This window comes from Lithobates pipiens, unplaced genomic scaffold (genome assembly GCF_037356315.1).
Source record: "Lithobates pipiens isolate NorthernLeopardFrog02 unplaced genomic scaffold, aLitPip1_a1.2 Scaffold_25, whole genome shotgun sequence".
Lineage (NCBI taxonomy): Eukaryota > Metazoa > Chordata > Amphibia > Anura > Ranidae > Lithobates > Lithobates pipiens.
In genome coordinates this window covers 39120-46254 of record NW_027507787.1, presented here as the reverse complement: position 1 = coordinate 46254, position 7135 = coordinate 39120, and the positions used below count along the sequence as shown (strand labels likewise).

General features: G+C 47.3%; 1 long non-coding RNA gene across 1 annotated transcript; it reads left to right on the top strand.

Annotated features, from left to right (window-relative positions):
* The first annotated feature begins 201 nt into the window (after nucleotides 1–201).
* LOC143930046 (uncharacterized) lies at nucleotides 202–6470 on the top strand. The gene is made up of 4 exons (XR_013262692.1): nucleotides 202–262; nucleotides 3096–3161; nucleotides 4174–4234; nucleotides 5130–6470. It is a non-coding gene; the product is annotated as an uncharacterized LOC143930046 (long non-coding RNA).
* The last annotated feature ends 665 nt before the right edge of the window (nucleotides 6471–7135 follow it).

Below are 7135 nucleotides of genomic sequence, written 5' to 3'. Positions count from 1 at the left end.
TCGCATGTGATGTACACAGGCCCGCTGTGCGAATCGCATGCAGGGTTTAGCATGCACCAGTGTGAACCCAGGCTCAAACAAACACCCTTTGACCTGTTTCATTGGGGTAATGTAAAAACATAAACTGGGAAATAAGGGGTTAAAGTTTGGGCTGTGTCAGCTGACCTTTTAAGGCTGATTACCCATAAATACCCTCACCTGTGCACAAGCCTGGCTTTTCACCTCCAGATGGAAAGCAACATGGCTGGCTGCCACATGCCTGGTAAGTAGAGCTTGGATGTCATTATGGTTGCAATGTTCATTTTGGAGCTGCAGTCTAAACTTTTTTTTTTTCACTCCACTTTGTTTAAATGTCACAAACATGTTACAATCTTATTATATAATCGCTTTTTGTTTAACAGTTTGTTTATATTGTAGCATAACTAAATGTTTGTATTCAAACAGACAAGCCATTGCACTGCATAGATCAAACTTTCTCTGCCTTTTTAACTTCAGGGGATTGGCAGAACCCCCCCATTGTGAATTTGTGGGATGCATGCTGTGCGCCCCCCAACACCCTCATTGTTAATTTGGCATGCATGCTCTCTGTGCCCCCCCCCCCCATTGTGAATTTGTGGGATGCATGCTCTCTGCGCCCCCCCCCCCCCCCACCACCACCCTCATTGTGAATTTGTGGGATGCATGCTCTCTATGCCCACCACCACCCTCATTGTGAAAATGTGTGATGCATGCTCTGTACCCCCCCACCACCATTGTGAATGTGGGATGCATGCTCTCTGTGCCCCACCACCCTCATTGTTAATGTGGCATGCATGCTCTCTGTGCCCACCACCACCCTAATTGTGTATTTGTGGGATGCATGCTCTCTGCGCCCTCCCCACCCTCATTGTGAATGTGGGATGCATGCTCTCTGCGCCCTCCCCACCCTCATTGTAAATGTGGTATGCATGCTCTCTGCATGCCCCTCCACCACCCTCATTGTGAATGTGGGATGCATGCTCTCTGCATGCCCCTCCACCACCCTCATTGTGAATGTGGGATGCATGCTCTCTGCATGCCCCTCCACCACCCTCATTGTGAATGTGGGATGCATGCTCTCTGCATGCCCCTCCACCACCCTCATTGTGAATGTGGGATGCATGCTCTCTGCATGCCCCTCCACCACCCTCATTGTGAATGTGGGATGCATGCTCTCTGCATGCCCCTCCACCACCCTCATTGTGAATGTGGGATGCATGCTCTCTGCGCCCCCCCCACCACCACCCTCATTGTGAATGTGGGATGCATGCTCTCTGCGCCCCCCCCACCACCACCCTCATTGTGAACGTGGGATGCATGCTCTCTGCGCCCCCCCCACCACCACCCTCATTGTGAACGTGGGATGCATGCTCTCTGCGCCCCCCCCACCACCACCCTCATTGTGAATGTGGGATGCATGCTCTCTGCGCCCACCCTCATTGTGAATGTGGGATGCATGCTCTCTGCGCCCCCCCACCACCACCCTCATTGTGAATGTGGGATGCATGCTCTGTGCCCCCCCACCCTCATTGTGAATGTGGGATGCATGCTCTCTGCGCCCCCCATTGTGAATTTGTGGGATGCATGCTCTCTGCGTCCCCCTATTGTGAATGTGGGATGCATGCTCTCTGCGCCCCCCATCCTCATTGTTAATCTGGGATGCATGCTCTCTGCGCCCCCCCATTGTGAATTTGTGGGATGCATGCTCTCTGCGCCCCCCATTGTGAATTTGTGGGATGCATGCTCTGTGCCCCACCACCCTCATTGTGAATTTGTGGGATGCATGCTCGCTGCGCCCACCACCACCCTCATTGTGAATTTTTGGGATGCATGCTCTCTGCGTGCCCCCCACCACCACCCTCATTATGAATGTGGGATGCATGCTCTCTGCGCCTCACCACCACCATTGTGAATGGGGGATGCATGCTCTCTGCCCCCCACCACCCCCTTATTGTTAATGTGGGATGCATGCTCTCTGCGCCCCCCACCACCACCATTGTGAATGTGGGATGCATGCTCTCTGCGCCTCACCACCACCCTCATTGTGAATGTGGGATGCATTCTCTCTGCGCCTCACCACCACCCTCAATGTGAATGTGGGATGCATGCTCTCTGCGCCTCACCACCACCATTGTGAATGTGGGATGCATGCTCTCTGCGCCCCGCCCCACCACCACCCTCATTGTGAATGTGGGATGCATGCTCTCTGCGCCCCCCCCCACCACCCTCGTGAATGCGGGATGCATGCTCTCTGCACCCCCCACCACCCTCGTGAATGTGGGATGCATGCTCTCTGTGCCCCCCACCACCCTCATTGTGAATGTGGGATGCATGCTCTCTGTGCCCCCCCACCACCACCCTCATTTTGAATGTGGGATGCATGCTCTGCGCCCCCCACCATCATTGTGAATTTGTGGGATGCATGCTCGCCCCCCAGTTTTTTTTTTTTTTTTTTTTTTTTTTTTTTATAGTCCTATTTTACACAGCAGGGCACATAGTGGGTCTGGATGGGGTGCAGAAACTAGCCAACCTTTCATGTTGCTAGTGGCTCGTTTCTAGGACTATCTCTCATCCTAGCAACGAATCGGCCACTTAACATGAAAATATGACCAGACTGCCGCCCTCCTGAGCCTCCTGGTGTCTGAAGTAGGACTGGCAGCACTGACATAAGGGGAAGGATCTGTGATGGCTGCTGGCCAGTAAGGATGAGTTCAGGTGTGGCAGTGGTTATTACTTTGTGTTGCAAGGCTGTGTACGCATGACTCAAAGCACAACTTTGTTTTGCCTTTTTGAATGCATTATCTTTTCATTTTTGCTAAAGCAATATTTGTATATGAAATTATTTGATATGACAAGGCTAGTTACCAGGCTGTCATGCTGGTGTTTAATTCCAGTCAAGTATGCATATTGGGGCTTTTATCCAAGATCTGCATACTTGATAAGTGATGATGAGCTCCAGGAAGCCAGCGTTGTCGGCAATGCTAGAGCCTACATTTCTCATAAGTTTATAGTAGCTATTTTGATCTAAGCATTTGATTTCAGTGGGCATGATGCCATTTATTTCTTTATTTGTTTAGGTACTACTGGGAACGAAAAGCTCAAAGCAATGTGGAACTTCCTCTGTGGCCCCGCAGCATCAAATGGTAGGTTCCCATGCAAACACTGTCTGGGTTTAGCCACACATTTATGTGGACCCAGTGTTAAATTGCTAATTGAGTTATGAACTGTTATTGTAACTCATGGGCTTGGGTTTAACCACTTGTTGGTGGTCCCCAGGTTCTGGGGTCTAGGAGTGACGAGTCCTAGTTCAGTTTGATATCTCTTCAGATTGCACTCCTAGGCTGAGTGACTGAGCGTTTCTTGCACTTTTCGGTTTGGCAGTGTTGCTTGCCCCGCCCTGTCCTACCGAGAGTCCCGATTCGTCTCTTTTGCTCTCCTCTGGATCCTTCTGCAAGTTATAGCCGGCTGCTAGGCTTTTAACTCCCTGATCCCTCTTGGGAAGTCTACGGAGAGCTTGGGCCCTGGGTCTCGCTCTCTGGAAGTAAAGGGTCTGCTGTTCTTAAATGGTCTGAACTTCCTATTTTGTACTGTGTTTGGCTAACTGGCTAGTTGATGGACTTCTCTGTAGCAGAGGGCTTGGAGACTGGGTCAATCTCAGTCCTTGCTGGATCAGGGGACTAGTGCCCAGTCCTTTGTGAAGGTCGGGGCTAGGACCGATTCAGTCTTCTTGCCCTCTGCTGCAGTGCGGCTTGGAAGCTGGTTTAGGAGGTCAATCATGGTCATCATGGGAATGGGAGGGTCATCTTTGACTGCACATCCTTTCTTCCTGGGAATACAGTGTCGGTCTTGGAATGGTTCTTGGTCTTTCTTGGTTGGAGTATGAGGGCACCATGCTAGAGTCAACAGATACTTTGGCCAGGCCAACACTGGCACTCTATTCTTGGGTCAGACTTTTTGGTATTGGGTTAGATGCCTTATCCTCTTAAGGGATAAGGGTCTAGCACGTGCCATTCCCACAAAATGGCAAAACTTCAACCTTTTCATTGGCTAACTTCACTCAAAGATCTCATGAAGCTTTTCTGCTTTAATATAAAATGCTTGCAAAATGGTTTATAAATTGTTTTATGGGGTTCTAATGCCTACCTTATTTTGTAGCTGGTGAGGTGCCCTTCAAGGGTGAACTATGGCAACACTGTAAACAGATGAAAAATTAGAGGTATGTATCAAATTGGGGTTATAAATGCAATCTATAGGACATTTTAAGTGAAAATGTGTTTTGATACAGTTTAGGTACCAAATCCTGTGGAGGTCCCCCCTCCTTTCCATGATTAACACTACTAGAAAGTCTATCCTGAAGCAGTTCTTCAAACTAGTTGGTTTACTATAGACCAGTGGCCTCACTGGGACCAGATGTGATCCTTTGCTTTCCTTATCTGGGCCTTGAGGCATAATTACTGACACTGGGGCAGTATTCCTTCCACTCGCAAACATGGGGCACTTTTTCTCCCATAATGCCTAAAGATCTGGCATAGTTTATGCTCGGGCTCATTTCAGCCACCTTAGATTCTCATGGACAGTAAATTGACCTTTTAGAAAAAGTTTGGAGACTCCTGCAGTAGACTTTTAATTGCTTGGGTAGGAAAGGTTGCTGCAATTTTTCTAATTGATGTGAAACGCCACAATAATGTGTATTAACATATATTGATATATGAAAAGGTGACTCCTACTCTCCTGTGCCTCATGTCCTGTCTGAAGTAGGATTGGCAACTCGTGGGGAAGGAGCTGCATGTGTCCTTATCTGCAATATCATGCGGGTGTAGCAGTGATTATTGTTATGCATGACCTCAAAGCTGCATATTTTGCCTTTGAATGTTTTAACTCTTTTTCTTGATAAAGCAATATGAAATGGCAAGGCTAGTTGCCTGGCTGTCATGCTGGTGTTTAAATCCAGGCAACTATGCAAATTGTGGCTTTTATCCAAGATCTGCATCCTTGACGGGGGGTAAGTGACAGCAAGATGTAGGAAGCCAGCATTTTCAGTAGGTCAGCAATGATGGAACCCTAGAAGCCACATTTCTCATAACTATTTTGATATCTGCATTCAATTTCAGTGGACATGATGCCATCCATTTTGTTTTTGTGTCTTCCAACTGAGAATGAATAGCTCAAAGCAACATATCTCTCGTGGGGCTGCAGCATCAAACGGTAGGTTTCCACACAAACACTTGGGAGTTACGAGCCTTTATCATAACTCCTGTTTAGGTTTAGCCACACTTTTGTGGACCCAGTGATGAACTGATATCAGAAATCACAGGCTCTGGTTTAACCATTTGTTGATGGTCCCTGGGTTCTTGGTCTAGGAGTGAAAAGTCCTAGTTTAGTTTGAAACATCTAGAGAAGCTTAAGCTCCTAAACTGACAATCAAGCCTTCCTTGCAATTTGGGTTAGTTTTGCTTGCCCCTCCTTCTTATACTGGAAAGCTCAGCTGGGGTCTTCAATCTCCTGTAGGTTATTGCTTTCTGCAAAGGGGATCGGCAACCATGCTAGGCTTTCACTCTGATCTCTTTTGGGAAGTCTACGGAGAGCTTGGGCCCTGGGTCTCACTCTCTGGAAGTAAAGGGTCTGCTGTTCTTAGATGGTCTGAACTTTCTATTTTGAACTGTGATTGGCTAACTGGGCTGGTCGAATGGGCTTCTCTGTAGCAGAGGACTTGGAGACTGGGTCAATCTCAGTTCTTGCTGGATTGGGGGGGTGAGTGCCCAGTCCTTCATGAAGGTTGGGGCTTGGACAGATCCAGTCTCTTTGCCCTCTGCTGCAGTGCGGCTTGGAAGTTGGTCTAGGAGGTCAATCGTGGCTCGTTATGGGAATGGGAGGGTTATCTTTGACTGCACATCCTTTCTTCCTGGGAATACAGTGTCGGTCTTGGAATGGTTCTTGGTCTTTCTTGGTTGGAGTATGAGGGCACCATGCTAGAGTCAACAGATACTTTGGCCAGGCCAACACTGGCACTCTATTCTTGGGTCAGACTTTTTGGTATTGGTTTAGATACCTTATCCTCTTAGGGCTGGCACATACCATTCTCACAAAACTTCAACATTTTCATTGGCTAACTTCAATCACAGGTTTAAATTGCCATTTTGAAATATCTTGTTTTAAAGTAGCAGTCTGCCCACCGCTGCAAATTAAGCCAGCAGCTGCTGACTTTTAATTGTACACTTGCCTGTCCTGGAGTCCAACGATGTCAAGTGCATGGAACCTCTATTGCAAGTAAGGGAACCCTACTACACCCCCTCACCAAAAGGTGCCAAATGTGGCTCCAGAGGGGGAGGAGTACAAGTGGAAGTTCCACTTTGGAGTGGAACTCTACTGAAAATTGCTGCTCCTTTCACCTCTGTAACTGTGGTCACCATACTGAAATGCACCTTTTTGTGGCTTTATTGGAGGCAATAAGGGGGTGGTGGTGTGTGTGGGTGTTTTTTTTTTTTTTTTTATTTATTTTTCTTCCCCTCCTACCTTTTTGCTTTTCTAGTGTCTCTTTAAAAGACTGAACTGTCTACTGCAAGTTTAGTAAGTAGTTAACAAGTTTAAAAAAAAAACATTTTTGCAAATACGATAAATTGTGTTTATGGGGTTCTTAATGACTGCCTTTGTTTTGTAGCTGGTGAGGTGCCCATCAAGGGTGAACTATGGTAACGGTGAACAGATGACAAATTGGAGGTATGGGTTAAATTTGGCTTATAAATGCAGTAATCTATTGGACAGTTTAAGTGAACTGTGTTTTGATAGTTTAGGTACCAAATCCTGGTATTGTATACATCTTTAACACTACTAGAAAGTCTATCCTGAAGCGGTTTCTCAAACTAGTGGGTTACAATAGACCAGCGGTCTCGCTGCCGCCTGGGGCCAGATGTGCTCCTTTTGCTTGCCTTTGTCAGTGGCAGAAATTATGCCTCAAGGCCGTATCTCTTCACGCACAAACATGGGACACTATTTCTCCCATGACACCAACAATTTCTCCCCTAATACCTAACTATTTGGCATGGTTTATGCTCAGTGGGCACATTCCAGGCCCTAGATTCTAAAGGTCAATTTACTGTAATTTTAGAAAGTTTGTAGA